The following is a 16,741-nucleotide window of genomic DNA, read 5'->3' as shown; positions in this document are numbered from 1 at the left end:
AATTTACCAAAGTTCAGCCAGAAAAAAAATCAGAGTTTGTGGTTTGATAATTCCCATTTTATATTTCTCTTTATCAGAACACAACTTCAAGCAAAAGGCCCATCCGTGATCACAGCTAAACTAAATTCAGATGGAGGGCAAATCACGAGGTAGCTCAGTTCAAAAGATTGAGAATAGACATGCTTTTTTTCCCCAGTGCAATTAGAAAATTTTTAATCCCTCACACTATGTTCCCTAATATGTATCTTTTCATTACCTACCTACACTGTTGACTTGTTTTGGTGAGAAGAAACTCAAAAGAGGAGGAGGGAAAGCTGCAGGAAACATTATGAGAATGAATACTCTGTGTACCGTGATAATAGCTCTTAGTACTATTCACACAATATTATCATGGTACACAGAGTGCTCATTATCATAATGTGTCCAGTTTTTTTTTTTTTTTTTAATTTTGGTAAGAAAAAAACAAGCCAGCAGTTTATTTTATAAGCAATAAAAAAAAAAAAAACATTCTTATTGACTTACTTTGAGTAATCCAAGGTTTCCCATTTGAACTGGAAAACAGCCTGGCATCCAGTCCTTGTTAATAAAGTCTCCAGTGCCTAAAGCATTAAATAGAGAGATTTGGAATATAAATTTGGGTAACTATTAAAATAGGTTAAATTTATAAAACCATAAGATTAATCATTTCATAAAATTTAATAGTATTTATTGGGTATGTAGCAATTGTATCTTTAGGCTTTTGCCTCCTAACTAGTTCTTCAAGTTCAATATACTCATATTATAGTGTCTGGCACATAATGCCAAAGGTTTCCATCCCATGATGCTACTAAAAAAAAAAGAAATCCATAGAGCTATACTGAAGTAGAGCTTCCCAAGCATTTCTGTCCTGAGTAGTGAAATAGCAGAAATGCATAAAGGAAATGATATCTGGAAATTAAAGATGCTAAAAATGGGTTTAGGCATAAAAACAAAGATACCAAGGGAGAAAACATGTTTTTCATCTTTCATAATGAGTCTTTGTCAATATGAGAAGTTACTTTGTTTCACCTGAAAAATGGACAGGCTGTTTGGTCTTCACTAGTGGCAAAAAGCTGAATATAAATTATGGCAATAGGATAAGGGTTCTTTTTCTGAGTCTCACTGGTATTTTTTCCATGTTTAGAAAAACCCAAGACATTGTTTTATCACCAAGAGGAATGTGTGGGTCTATCATAAGCTGGCGTGCCTGTAGATACTCAAGTATACTCTCTTCCAATTGTACAGCACCTTTGGGGAAAATGATTATGCTATGACTGAGGGAGCCATCAAATTGGCATGTGGGAATTTTTCTTGGCTTAAATTTGTGCACTGAGATTTTAGGTTGTCTTAGAGAATAATGTCCATGTTTGCCATGCCCAAGGAATAATAGAGCCCAGAGGTGGCATGTGCTGAGCATCCCACCCACACTAAACACCACTGACAAGAGGCATGCATTTATCTATATCAATTTTTAGAGAAATGGAAAAAAACAGCTTCTACCAGCCCAAAAAGAAAGCCCCCTTCTGGGCTTGCATATGATGTTTTTACCAGTTTTCACAGGGTTCTGTGTCTGTGTGTTCAGGTGCCAGGAGGAGATATGCCCTCTGGAGCACAGATCTCTCCTGTGCCGATAAGGAAAAGCGAATCATTAATGTGATACTCACATCCCCACAGGGAGCACCAAAAACTTTGCAAAATAAACAAGTAGTGGAAATAATGAATGAGAACACGTCAGGAAGCCAACAAAGCATGGCAACGGCTGCTTCTGTAGTAAACAAGGGCATATGCCATCCATGGCCCCGCCTCCTGTCTTTTTTGCCTGCTACAGTCACAGATTAGCTGGGCAGTTTTCAAGGAGATCCCTGGAATAAAAAAGACTTCCTGTTGTTAGGATGCCTTTTTTTTTTTTTTAAACCTACTCCAGTTTGGGATTTAGAAGCTTAATGACCCACATGCTTAGAAGAGATTTTTATTTCTATTTTTTGCTACCTTGGCTGTGCTGTGGCTTTTTCTGGAAACATGTACTCTTCACACTGCTGTATAGATGACAAGGAAAGAAAATCACTGGGTTGAGGCTGTTGCAAGAGAAAGGCAGCAGCAAAATCTGAAAGAAGCATCTTTTGGGTTGTGTGTATATATACACCATTTCTCTAATGTTGACATAGAACTGTTGTCAGTACATACCAGGCCATGTACTTTACTACTGATTTGTGTTCTGATGACAGATCATTATTGTGGTGATCTGTTTTAATACATGGTTAGTTTATCTCATCACCCTGCAATTTTTTCCTATGGGCAGAGATAAACACACAAAGGCTCACAGACCCTTGCTCATCATTTTCCCTTAATAAAAACCTGCTGTATGCACCAAATTACTAGAATATTTTTGAATTTTAATTCTTTACAAAATTATCTGAAATTCTACTGATATCAGCAAAATAAAGGGGACAGCTGAGAATTTCATAAATTCCATTAAAATTCACAATTCAGAAAATTCTTCCAAAGCAAAAATTTTATTTATTTTGTCTGAATAATAGCACAAATTATGCATATGTTATTCAGTCAAATCTACCTTTTCCCATTTCCCTTAAACTGTAATAAATGTGCAACCATGGACAGGGTTGGCTTACCCCAAGGGGACATTGATGTTGTCTTGGTGATATGTAGAATACTGTAACAATTTGTGCTTTTTTTTCCCTTGATAAAGTGAGGAGGAAACAGAAATAGTCTTTTACCATTGATGATTCTATTCGGTAAATAGGCTTCAGGAGATCTCTCTGTTCTGCTTCATGGAGGTGTTGATATCATCCTGATGATTTGTATAAGTCCTAACCATATGTTAAGTACAAGTTAAAGTCCTTATTCCTCTTCCTTCTCCTTTCATTTCCTCCTCCCTGTCTTTTTTCAACTCATCTCCCCTTCTTTCTCCTCTTATTCCTGTAGTTGGAGAGTCAAGCTATCTAGGTATGATCATATACATATAAATAATTACCTATATTTATAGTACATATATGTATAAATTTATATGGAAGGAATGTGCATACAACTTCACTCTCCAATTAAATTGAGTTCCTTAAGATCATGGACTCTCCTTAAGATCATCTCTTAAGACATCTCCTTAAGATCTCTCTTTCTAGTATTTAACATCTTATACCTGGTAATTTCTGCTTATTTTTACAATTACCTCTCTTGATTGTATCTTTGTCAGGGCAGTTAGAAGGGATATACATAGACAGAGGATGTGGGTGTAAGCTAATTTTGATATGATGGTATAAGAAAGAAACTGAGGGATAGAAAAAGAAGAGGAAAGAACAAGTAGAATGGGGTAAATTATATCACATGAAGAGGTCCAAAAGACTTTTATAGCAGAGGGAAAAAAGAAGGGGGATGAGCATTGTGTGAATCTCAATCTTATCAGATTTGGCTCAGAGAGGGAATAACATATACACCTTATGTGGTATAGAAATTTACCTTACTCTATAGGAAAATAAAAGGAGAAAGAAAGGAGAAGAGGAAAGGCTGATGAAAGGAAAAGCAAAAGTAAAAGGGGAGTGGATTAAGAAAAGAACAGGACTGATAGAATGGAAGACAGATTGAGGGAAGTGGGGGTCAAAAACAATTATTTCTCTTTCAAGATAACACCATATCCAAAATCAACTTGAACAATTTGAGTGAAATTCCACATAGTATTTTGACACTTTCATATACTCTATAGGCCAACATCCTTGACTCTGAATTTACCAAGATCAACCTCCTCACACAACTACATTTTTAAAATTCATTTTACTCTTGCCTTTTTACAGGGGTATTGTCAGATTATGGCTTAAATATAATTTATATGTAAGTTCCCACAATGGTGAATAAAAGGTTTTCCAGTTCCTATGTAAGCACTCAAGATGACAACAAAGGATAGTCTTTATTTTATCTCAAAAATAATACAGAAATTATACACAGGACCTGCTCTCCAGTGAGTCTCATCTTTTCCCCAGTATCTTTTTTAGTCCCCCAGATTCATAGATCTACTCTATGGCTTGTTCTCCTCTCAGAAGGGAAATAGGCTTAGAGTTGCTAAAGTGGTAACCCTCTAGTGAGCCCCATGTTCATCTCAGGGATCCATTCAGTCTTCCAGCCTTATGTTACTAACCTAAGAACTTGAACTCTCCCCAAATAGAAAAATGATTTCCAGGGAGGTAACCCTCTTCCCCTAATCCCCTCCTGCACCATCCATTCACCATTCAAATAATATAGAATAGTATAGGAACACAAAGTCTAGACTTTTTGCACTCACATAGTTAAGCCCTTTAGTCCTCCAATTCAGGATTAATACACAGAAAGTTGGACTCTGAATTACTAAATATAGCCTTGCTCTACTAGAGACAGCTCAAAGTCTTAGTTATTATCCTTTCTATAGAACTTCAAGATTCCAGAATTCCCCACAACTTTCTATGAGGCTTGTCTTTTCTGGGATTAGGAACACGTTTGCAGTACTATACACTGAAATATAACTCTTGCCTTGCTTTAGGAATTTAGAACAGTCACTTAGGATTTAGGAACTCTCTTTTTCCACTTCTACTGCCATCTTTGGAACTGAGAAGTTGATTAATTTTTTTTCATTTCAGAAAGATGTGGTGGTGGCAGTGGTGATGATGTTGTATTGTTGCATAGGTATTCCTTTCGGGATCAATGCTCAGATTCAGCATTCATTCTCACTTGTGTCCTCTCATGCTTTTACTTTCTCTCTCCTTCTGCTTATATGTTTATTTACCTATGTGTCTGTTGGTTTGTCAGGAGAAAGCAGGGGCTACTCATCCCTTAGTTTCTAAAACTCCTCTTTTCTACTTGTGGTACAGGGGAGAAACCCTAATCCACATCAGAAGCATATCAGTTCATCATTGAAATTAAACAGAAAATGTCTTTAATCCACTGAATGTGATAGATATTTTTATATCCATACCTTCTAAAAGGAGATACACTTTCTTGTAACCCAATCAAGTTGAACAGGGAAATAAATCCCAGATCAACTTTGTTTACTCAGAGTCCCAATGAAAAAGGCCACTACTCAACTTCTTTATCTGTTTGGACTCCTCACCTGGGCTCCCAATCTAGTAGTCTTTATCCTTTCTGTATCCCTCCAGCCCTGTTATAGGGACAAGCCTTTCTACACATTTCATTTCTTTTCTTTCTGAACTAATCCATCCAGTTGCCATATGCTGGAGGACTTAAACCTTTCATCTTTGAAACCTATGTCCTGGGATTGCATTGTCCTGATTGGTGAGTATCTTATGTGGCCCGTTACATCTAGGACAACTCTAAGCATTTTTTAAAAAAACTTTACTCCTTAGCCATCTTCCTACCAGTTGGCTTTCTATTGAACATGTACCTCCTATGGTCAACCATCTTTCATTCTATCTTCATTTCCCAGGTGCGGATATATAAACAAATCAATACTGTCATTTCCACTGAAATGGATGTGTCAATCTACTCTACTACATATCCACTCACCAGTTATCAGTGTAACTTTCCAAATAACCTTCTGTTGCTAGCACATTCATGTGTTGTATTCCCCTATTAGAATATAGAGTACTTGAGTTTAGGGATTACATTCTTTCTCTATTTGTATCCTCAGCACTGAGTACAATGCTCATTAATTAGTAAGTGGTAAATAAATGCTCTTTCATTCATTTATACTTTGTGGGCTGTTTGAAGAATGAGAGTACAGTGAGGGAGAGATAAGAAGGAATATACTTTTGTTCATAGGAACCATCATCAGTTTAGTGAAAAAGTACCTGTCCTTCAAATTATTTAGTCAGTGAACATTTCATTCTTCTGTAGTAATAAGCTCTACCAAAGAGCCATCTTATTTGTAGCCAAGATTCTTGAAGTATAAAGCCCCCAATTTTACCAGTTTGAGACAGTGGATTAGGATACTTAGATTAACAAGGACTGTGTTTTCCCATGACTACCTTGTTCAGCCCAGCAACAAAACCTGTTGATTGTTGAACCATCAAAGATGAGTGGGGTGAGGATAATGATAATCATGGTGATAGTAATCATAACGTTCATAATCATAGATCTAGAGTTACAAGGGACCTGAGGGGCCATCTAACCTAATATCCTCATTTTACAGATGAATAAACTGAGACCCATGGGAGTTAAGTGACTTGTCTGTGATGATGGTTATAGTATGAGTTCACATGGATCCATTCAACCAAAATGATCCCAAATAATAGTATTGACTTAAGTCACAAAGGCTCATTGATATTGTGGTAAACTAGCAGGAAAATAGAATCACAGATTTTGTCTTTGGCATAGCATTAAAACAACCCCTGGGAAATTAAACCTACTGAATTTTTCAGACACAGTTCAATTTGTCTATAGCTATTCAGATGTAGTCTTAAAAACAAAAACAAAAAAAAATGTGTTTTGTAGTTTTAACTCATTAAGAAAATGGTTATTGTTTAGAGAATTGAAAAGCTGGATATCATAATGTTTTATGTTTATCAACTATTGTTTCATATCACCCCAGTTATGTTTAGGCTTACTAATTTCTTAAACAATGAGTTAGCTCATAGTTATTTCAAGTGAACTATATCTTTAATAGGGGAAATAAAATCAGAACAACCAATGAGACCAAAATTACATTACATAAAATTTTAGCAGTCTAGAAGTATGATCCCCCTCTCATATCCAAACAAAATTATACCAAAAAAAGTACAAATGAAAATTGGAAGAAATAAAATTGGAAGTTGTACTACTCTTAATTTTTTTCTTTATTTGGTTTTGTGAACTTTCATTCTTTATTGATAAAATTTCTAAAATGGGGGATACTATGATATGTTGATTACACTTTCATGATATCAGCATCTGGACGAAAAATGAAAAAAAAATCCATACAACCCAGATGTTTCCTATCATTCAAAGATTTGAAACTATGCAGAATAGTTTGTGATATCTTTTCACTTTTTTGCTTTATATGTTGTTGTTATATATGATTTCATATATGAATATGCTTTTATGTAATCTCTCTGAAACAATATATTCAGTTCAATATCCCAAAATCCAGGAGGAGGGGAGAAGGAAATATAACACTAATAAGTGTCACAATTAAAAGAATATGTATTAGAAACCTACTCCCTGAGAGATCCATCTTCTTGAAACTGGGAATGGAACAATGTAATGAACTAGAATAAGAAATTAGGAATCAGCAGATGGGTGCAGAAAATGCTTGAATATGGTAAGTGGGAAGGAAAGGAGGTAGAGATATTCTGTGGTTGTGTCATTATCCTTGAGGTCAGGCTGTTTGAATGAGTGGGGAGAGATCCAAGGCTTTCTGCTGAGGCTGCCATATGTTGGTCTGACATGACCAATTGAGATGTATACTGCTTTCTTGGAGCATGTATCTAGGATGCTACAAAAAGCCTCCAAAAGTTCATCAGATCTAATGACCACCATGAATTTCTAGAGGTTCATATGGTGATATGTTATAAATATGTAGACTGAAGAAATTGAGAAAGAACATCTATAGATTATGAAATCCCAGGTTAGAGAAATCTAAAGACTTGGAGGCATAGGAGGTATTTTTAATCACTCTTTCCACTGGACAATTCACACATTAAAAGATGAGGCAAGATCTCAGAAGATGCATGGCCTAAAATGCAAAAAAGAATGGACTCTTGGCCAGAAATGGAATGCATCTAATAAGAAATATTCTCATATTATAAAAAAGAAGAAAATATTTTCCCAGATATTCGCTGATCAAATTAGAAGGGTTTCAAATTAAAAATGGAGGGAGCAGTAAAAAGGTCTAAGTATTAACTTTTAAATAATATATCATGAAGTATATTAATATTGAAAGAATGACAAATGAACTAGAAAATAACTAGGAAGAGAAATAGGTGTGATCATTATGGCCTTAGTTAACTATATATAAATAAACAGTTATATGGGTATCATATATAGATACTAGCAAAGGAGATAAGAATGTATTCATGATGAACACTGAGACTTGGATGGGGATTCATAATCAGAAGACAACAATGAAGGAATGTGTTTTATTCTAAAAGAACAAATCTAAAAGAAAGGACCATGAAGAAGCATCGTATATCAAGAAAATATGCACTTCTATGAGAATCCATAAACCTTAAAAAGAGAAAGAGTAGTAAGAAATCTTCAAGTAAGGATATAAAAAGAGGGAAATAAATAGAAGTAATATCATAGAGAGAATAAGATGGATGACCGGATTAGTCCAGAAAAAAAATTTTTTTGATTGACTTAGCAGGAAAATATATTATTGTTGTGATAAAGGACTTTAATTATCTGGAAATCTCACTGAGATTTCACTCTTTGTTTTCTAAGAAGTAAAGCAGTTCATTTGTCATATTGATAATTCTATCTTCCAACCAGAAGGAACTGTTTGGTCAAATACTAGCACTAGGAATTTTAGAGAAGTTTAACACAGATCAATAGTTCTGTGATAGAGTAGAAAAGAAATGGCAAGTAAAATCTATCACTGATCATAAACTTTAGGAAAAAACAATTTTTTAACTGTAGGGGAAAAAAAGAAGAGGTATTTCATGGTCTTAGACTTGAAAAAGGAAATCAGTTCATTAACAATGGAAATACCTCAAAAAATTCTTCTGAAATAGAGAAAAAATATATCAATATGGAAGAAAAACAAATTTGCAGGGAGCTCTATAATGAGATTTTTAAATTGCTATGCTCATAAGATCAGCCATATTCTAGTGGATGAAGAATCAGCCTCTGATCCAGAAAGACCTGGTTTCATTTTCAGTCTCAAGCAAAAACTGGATCTTGAAAAAGTCATTTCAAACAGTTATTGCTTTAGGCAATTGTTCAAGATTAGAAATTTCTAAGATGCAGCCCTACATTGATAGAATTCATTAAGAAACGTATGGTATCCAACCTAAGGAAAGTGTTAGCATTGTTTTGGTAAGTCCATATCTGGAGATACCATTCTGTCCTTTGACTAACAATTTAAGTACTATATTGACAAGCTGAAGCATACATGGAAGTGGAAGAGCTGGATATTTGATATGCCCTTATGTAGAAGAGGAAATGAATTTGAACTCAGTGGTTAGTCACTATAGGGGGACAGATTTCAAATAAATAAAAGGAGGCATTTCATAACAATTAAAACATCCAAAAGCAGAATGGGCTGCTTAGGGCTGTAGTGAGTTTCCCAGTGGCTGGATAGTAAGTTAGGGGGATGTTTTAGGTGGGATTTGTGCCTTAATTAAGGTTTTACAAAAAGACCTCTGAACAAACTTCCAAATCTGGGATTTTTTGAATCTTCATTTTAATGGCAAAATCTTCAGTTCACTCTAGTATAGTGGCAAGTTTTTGGTATATTATGAATCCTAGAGACTTGGATACAATTTAAAGTATAATACTAGAATATTTAGCCACATAATTTGAGTCAAATAGTTATTCTACCCTTTCTTAATCCCATTTATATGCAGGGTAGTATTTGTGATGTTTATTCATCTAACCAACATATGTTTGTTGGTATTAACAGATCCTGTCATTTTTTTTCCTCCTAGGAAAATAATTTTGCCAAACCAATATTTAAAAGATATGGTTACTCAGAAAAACACTCTCTCGATGCTAGAATAATATGGTTCTAGGCACAGAGTATGCCAACAATATAAATTATTTTAAAAGCTAAACATGTGTCTGTCACTTTAAATTTTACCTGTAGAAAGCAGACTTCAGATTCTTTAAATTTCCGTTCATGGATAGACTCCAGTGAATCACTTAATCACTCTAAGTGGCTACTCTGTAATAGCTTCCTTACAGGCATCTGCTCATACTGTGTTCACAATGAAAAAGAAATCCAGGAACAAACTAGTTCCAGTTTCAACTGGGTGACAGGTGTGAGTACTGCTTTTATAAACTTTGTCATGGCTTTCAATTTCACTCAAGGCCTAAAAGATTCAGGAAATCTGTAGAGCTAAAAGGACCCTTTTCTTAATTGAAAGATGTAGTTCCTCATGGCTATGTACTGGGTTTTGGACTTATCCTTTGTTCTCACTGGTGTGTGGCCCTTCTTCAAAGATCACTCACAAATGGAGAAAAGTGAGCACTGCTTTTGATTACAAAGTGCTGTCATGGAGGGAAATATATGATAATCTCCTCTAAATTGAATTATGTTCTCTCTTCTTCCTTGTTCTCTTTGCAGGAAGAATTACTACTGATTCTTTAAAATCCATCTGAAATATTCCATCTTAGATAATAGCTCAAAGATTAGTGTTGGAAATTCTAGAGATCATGCAGTTCAACTTCTTCTTCCATGAAATCTTCCTTAATGCCCCTGTTTCTAATGAGCTATTCTTTCCAAACTTCACAGACAAGTTTATTTTTTAATCTACTATTTATGTGACATTTTAAGTTTCAAATTGTCTCCCTCTCTCTCTCTCTGTCCCCATCCTGAACTAGAAAAGGCCACCATTTCACAAGTGTTTGTGTGTGCATGTACATATGTAGATACACACATATGTAGACACACACATATGTAGATACACATTTATATAAACCATATTATGCTACTTCTATTTATCAGTTTTTTTCTCTGAGAGTGGATAGAATCTTCCTTTTTGGGTGCTAAGTATTTGATATGAGTAATTATAAAACTTGGAAAAGCTTAGTCATTCATAGTTGTTTTTTGAATATTGATGTTACTGTTATACAAGGTTCTTTAGGTACTGATCATTTTCCTCATCTTTCCATTTTTTAAAAAAATAAATCAGTTCATCATTTCTTATAGCATAGTAGTGTTTCATCAGAATCATATACCACAACTTGTTTAGTCATTCCTCAGTTGATGGACATCTTAGTTTCCAGTTCTTTTCCACCACAAAGAAAGCTGCTATAAATATTTTAGAACACATAAGTTCTTTTTCTTTTTCCCTAATCACCTTGGAAAACAGACCTAATATTGGTATTGCTGGTCAAAGAATACATGCAGTTATAATTCTTTGGGCATATTTCCAGGTTGCTCTGTAAATTGGCTGGATCAATTCACAGTTCCATCAACTACAGCTTTTTATTTTGTGACTCTTCAATGGATTTGTCATATGCTATATATTATCGTTAGCTGCGATTTTGTCTCACTTGACTATAAGATTCTTGAGAGTAGGGACCGTGATCTAACTTTCTATCTTTCTCAGGACTGAGCTTATGTTTAATAATGTTTGTTTTTTTCTTTGCACTGGCTAGGATCCCAAGACAAATACCAAACATACCTCTAAGCATACCTCCTACATAATGGGAGACAGCATGAAAGGAACGTAAAGTCATAAGTGGAAGTCTATTGCTTCCCTCCTCTGTGTCTTCACTCAAATCTCTCAATCTTTCTGCTTTTTAGGTCCCCCTACATGTATGCTGCAAATGTGATAACCTGCCCTGCTTATTTCTTAGCTTTGTTGGGGGACTCAAAGAAACTTGTGAATTAAAAAGTAAATTGGTGCTATAAAAAGCAGCATTTTTAATAATTTCTTTTTTTTTATACAATAATTCACTAATGATTAGCCTCATGGCAAACAGGGAGTAAGGAAAGGGAGAAGAATCTGATATTGTAATATAACTAGTAAACATGGTTGCATAGGCATACAGATAGATCCCTTTCTATCTGAAGGAAATTGAATAAAGGAAAGTATATTCCAAAAATGATATTTGTTACGCAGTATACTAAAGTAGATCATGACAAAGCACCTGTTTAACAGTTTGCTCTTTAAAACAATGATGATTTCTAGCCTTTGCTCCCTATTATCTAAGAGTGTTTACAACTATCTCAACTGTGTCTTGATTTTCAAAAAAAAAAATTGATGACAATACTTATATTTAAAAAAAAATAAACATTGAATATAACATGCAGCATTTGGGGAGGGAAGGAAATCAGGAATAGTTATTTGTACTCCCATTAGATACAGAATAAACCCGGGGAATTTAGGAAGAAATCCCCCAAATATTTTGATAAGAACCACTTATCCCAAGAGACCTATAAAAGCTTGCAGTCTTCTGACACTACCCTGACAGCTGAGACTTCCCATAATGGAAATAGACTTGGAGCAACTGGAAAAGCAATGAATGCCTTTTTTCTACTTTTATTTTGCACTGTCTGAATAACTCATTGTAATAGCAAAAGGCAAACTACAGGTCTTTTGTTTATCTGTATTGTATCTTAGACTTCTCTCATGATTCTTCAGTTTTAAGATCATATAGACAACCTTAGTCTCTCTCCAAGAGACTGGTGAATAAATGAATTAATAAATGAATAATTTGAAAAAATTACAAGGTTAGTATGAGTCAGGTACCAAAGTGCTGAAGACATAAATTCAGATATTTAAGAAAGTCTCTGCCCTCAAGAAGCTTACATTATGTTATAGTTATATAAACAATGATGAGCGGGCTGATTTCAGAAAAGCTTGGAAAGACTCAGATGAACTGATGCTAAATGAAATAAGCAGAACCAGGAAACCATTATGCATAGTAACAACAAGATTATATAATGGTGTGTTGTGATGAACTTGGCTCTTCTGAGCAATATGATGATTTAAGAAAATTCCAATAGACTTGGAAGGGAAAATAATATGTGTATCCAGAGAGAGAACTATAGAAACTGAATATGAATCAGAACATAGTATTTTCATCTTTTTTGTTTGTTTTCTTTCATATATATATATGTGTGTGTGTGTATATATACATATATATTCTTTTTAGTCTGATTTTTCTTGTACAACATGATAAATATGGAAATGTTTTTGTTTTTTTTAAGAAGCTTATAATACAAGAAGATTACAGATTGAGAGGAGTGATAGCCAGGGATAAGTGAAAAATTATTGACATAACAATTTTTAGGAATGATAGTATTATTGTGTTTAATGTCCTAGGATCTAAAATTGGAAGGGGGAAGAAACTAATATACATGGTGAAATGATCACTATACGATGAAAAGCATCAGATGTCAAAGTCCCAGCTATCAATAAAATTTCTAGGCAAAAGGAAAGTAGAGGAGGTTAGAGTGCATGTAGCATGATAGGGAAATGGCTTAGTACTGACTTGGTGGGTTTCAGGCCAGAAAAAGTAAAATGAAATGGTCACTAATCAGAATCCAGTGTCTCAGAAGTCAGAATCAGATTTCTGTGTGGAGGATGAGGAGACTGGAATTCATTCCAAAAACTTACTAGTTCTTTCTAGAAGACTATTCTCAAATTGCATTTACTTTCCAAAAGAATTATGCTTCCCAAGAATTTGTCTCTCCCCTTCTTTATAGAAAATGGGATCATCCTATCTTCAAATTTGCTAGAGGGGCAATACTGAGCTTACATTGCCAAAGAAATCTCTTTTTTTTTCTTGACTCTAGAAGGTCAGTAAGCTCATTAAATTAATGACTGATTCAATCTTTATCATCTTTATTTTACTTCACAGCAAAAGCTAAAAATACATAAAGAATTCTTAACATAATGCTATTCTTTTTTCTTAGTCATTCCTTGTGTGAGAATCCTATGCCCATACTCCTTGGCTTTGAGATACATTTTTTGATTTTTATTCCCCTCAGAAGGAAAATAAACTTGCCATTTATGGGGGATCAGGAACATGCCTATTTAGAGGATTACAATTCAGAGAAAAATTGTTTTATTTATGGAATTTTATTAAAGAAAATAAATTTGATTAGTAGAATTCTATTGGCCATGAATCTATTGTTATTTATGATTGTAATAATTAAAATAATTATCACTATCTTTTTCAGATTATTCACTGACATACAAACATTTCCTTTCATCTATTTAGCAGGTTCAAATTCAATGATGCTTCTGTGCATTGTACTAGGTATTGAATGGGATAAAAAAATTTAATGCCATGGATTTTGTTCTTTAGAGCACATAATCTAAAGGAAAAGACAAGACACACAAGCAAAAAAAAAAAGTCTGAAATAGCTGGTGAAATAGAAGATGATTAAATATCAAATGACCAGAAATTTACTAGGTATTCAGAGACAGAAAGAGAGAATCATGGAATGCTGGTATAGTTGAAGAAAGTCTTGGGAAAGAAGTAGAAGTTAACTATATATATATACATATATATTTTTAGTATTATAAAGTTATATTTTGAATTAAGAAATTGAAAAGCAAGTTATACTTATAAATTTACATTTTCAAATATTTTCTATTCTACTTCTTATATGGAAATATTCATTTTATTTTATTTATTTATTTTTTATTTAATAGCCTTTTATTTACAGGATATATGCATGGGTAACTTTACAGCATTAACAATTGCCAAACCTCTTGTTCCAATTATTCACCTCTTACCCCCTCCCCCCTCCTCCAGATGGCAGGATGACCAGTAAATGTTAAGTACATTAAAATATAAATTAGATACACAATAAGTATACATGACCAAAACGTTATTTTGCTGTACAAAAAGAATCAGACTCTGAAATATTGTACAATTAGCTTGTGAAGGAAATAAAAAATGCAGGTGGGCATAAATATAGGGATTGGGAATTCAATGTAATAGTTTTTAGTCATCTCCCAGAGTTCTTTCTCTGGGCATAGCTGGTTCAGTTCATTACTGCTCCACTGGAAATGATTTGGTTGATCTCGTTGCTGAGGATGGCCAGGTCCATCAGAACTGGTCACCATATAGTATTGTTGTTGAAGTATGTAATGATCTCCTGGTCCTGCTCATTTCACTCAGCATCAGTTCGTGTAAGTCTCTCCAGGCCTTTCTGAAATCATCCTGTTGGTCACTTCTTACAGAACAGTAATATTCCATAATATTCATATACCACAATTTATTCAGCCATTCTCAATTGATGGACATCCATGCAGTTTCAGTTTCTAGCTACTACAAAAGGGCTGCCACAAACATTCGTGCACATACAGGTCCTTTCCCTTCTTTATAATCTCTTTGGGATATAATCCCAGTAGTAACACTGCTGGATCAAAGGTATGCACAGTTTGATAACTTTTTGAGCATAGTTCCAAACTACTCTCCAAAATGGTTGGATTCGTTCACTAACTCCACCAACAATGCATCAATGTCCCAGTTTCCCGCATCCCCTCAACAATCATCATTATTTTTCCTGTCATCTTAGCCAATCTGACAGGTGTGTGAAGTGGTATCTTAGAGGTTGTCTTAATTTGCATTTCTCTGATTAATAATGACTTGGAGCATCTTTTCATATGACTAGAAATGGTTTCAATTTCTTCATCTGAGAATTGTCTGTTCATATCCTTTGACCATTTTTCAATTGGAGAATGGCTTGATTTTTATAAATTAGAGTTAATTCTCTATATTTTGGAAATAGAGGCCTTTATCAGAAACTTTGACTGTAAAAATATTTTCCCAGTTTATTGCTTCCCTTCTAATCTTGTCTGCATTAGTTTTGTTTGTACAAAAACTTTTCAGTTTGGTATAATCGAAATTTTCTGTTTTGTGATCAGTAATGATCTCTAGTTCTTCTTTGGTCATAAAGTCCTTCCCCTTCCACAGGTCTGAGAGGTAAACTATCCTGTGTTCCTCTAATTTATTAATAATTTCATTCTTTATGCCTAGGTCATGAACCCATTTTGACCTTATCTTGGTGTACGGTGTTAAGTATGGATCAATACCTAGTTTCTGCCATATTAGTTTCCAATTTTCCCAGCAATTTTTATCAAACAGTAAGTTCTTATCCCAAAAGCTGGGGTCTTTGGGTTTGTCAAAGACTAGGTTGCTATATTTGTTGACTGTTTTATCCCTTGAACCTAACCTATTCCACTGATCAACTAATCTATTCCTTAGCCAATACCAAATAGTTTTGGTAACTGCTGCTCTATAATATAATTTTAGATCTGACATTGCTAAGCCACCTTCATTTGACTTTTTTTTTCATTAATTCCCTTGAAATTCTTGACCTTTTGTTTTCCATATGAATTTTGTTGTTATTTTTTTTAGGTCATTAAAATAGTTTTTGGGAGTCTGATTGGTATAGCGCTAAATAAATAGATTAGTTTAGGTAATATTGTCATCTTTATTATATTTGCTCGCCTATCCAAGAGCATTTAATATTTTTCAATTGGTTAGATCAGACTTAATTTGTGTGAAAAATGGTCTGTAATTTTGCTCATAAAATTTCTGATTTTCCCTTGGCAGATAGATTCCTAAATATTTTATATTATCAGTAGTTACTTTAAATGGAATTTCTCTTTGTAACTCTGACTGTTGGATTTTGTTAGTGATATATAAGAATGCTGATGACTTATGTGGGTTTATTTATAACCAGCAACTTTGCTAAAGTTGTGGATTATTTCTAATTAACTTTTAGTAGAATCTCTGGGGTTCTCTAAGTATACCATCATGTCATTGGCAAAGAGTGATAATTTGGTTTCCTCATTGCCTATTCTTATTCCTTTAATCTCTTTCTCAGCTCTTATTGCCAAAGCTAGCGTTTCTAATACAATATTAAATAGTAACGGTGATAGTGGGCAACCTTGTTTCATTCCAGATCTTATTGGGAATGGTGGCAGTTTGTCTCCATTACATATGATGCTTACTGATGGTTTTAAATAGATGCTGCTGATTATTTTAAGGAAAAGTCCATTTATTCCTATACTCTCAAGTGTTTTTAATAGGAATGGATGTTGGATTTTATCAAATGTTTTTTCTGCATCTATTGAGATGATCATATGGTTTTTGTTAATTTGGTTATTAACATGGC

The sequence above is a fragment of the Sarcophilus harrisii genome, chromosome 3 (assembly GCF_902635505.1).
Source record: "Sarcophilus harrisii chromosome 3, mSarHar1.11, whole genome shotgun sequence".
NCBI lineage: Eukaryota > Metazoa > Chordata > Mammalia > Dasyuromorphia > Dasyuridae > Sarcophilus > Sarcophilus harrisii.
Note: the sequence above shows the minus strand (reverse complement) of the source record.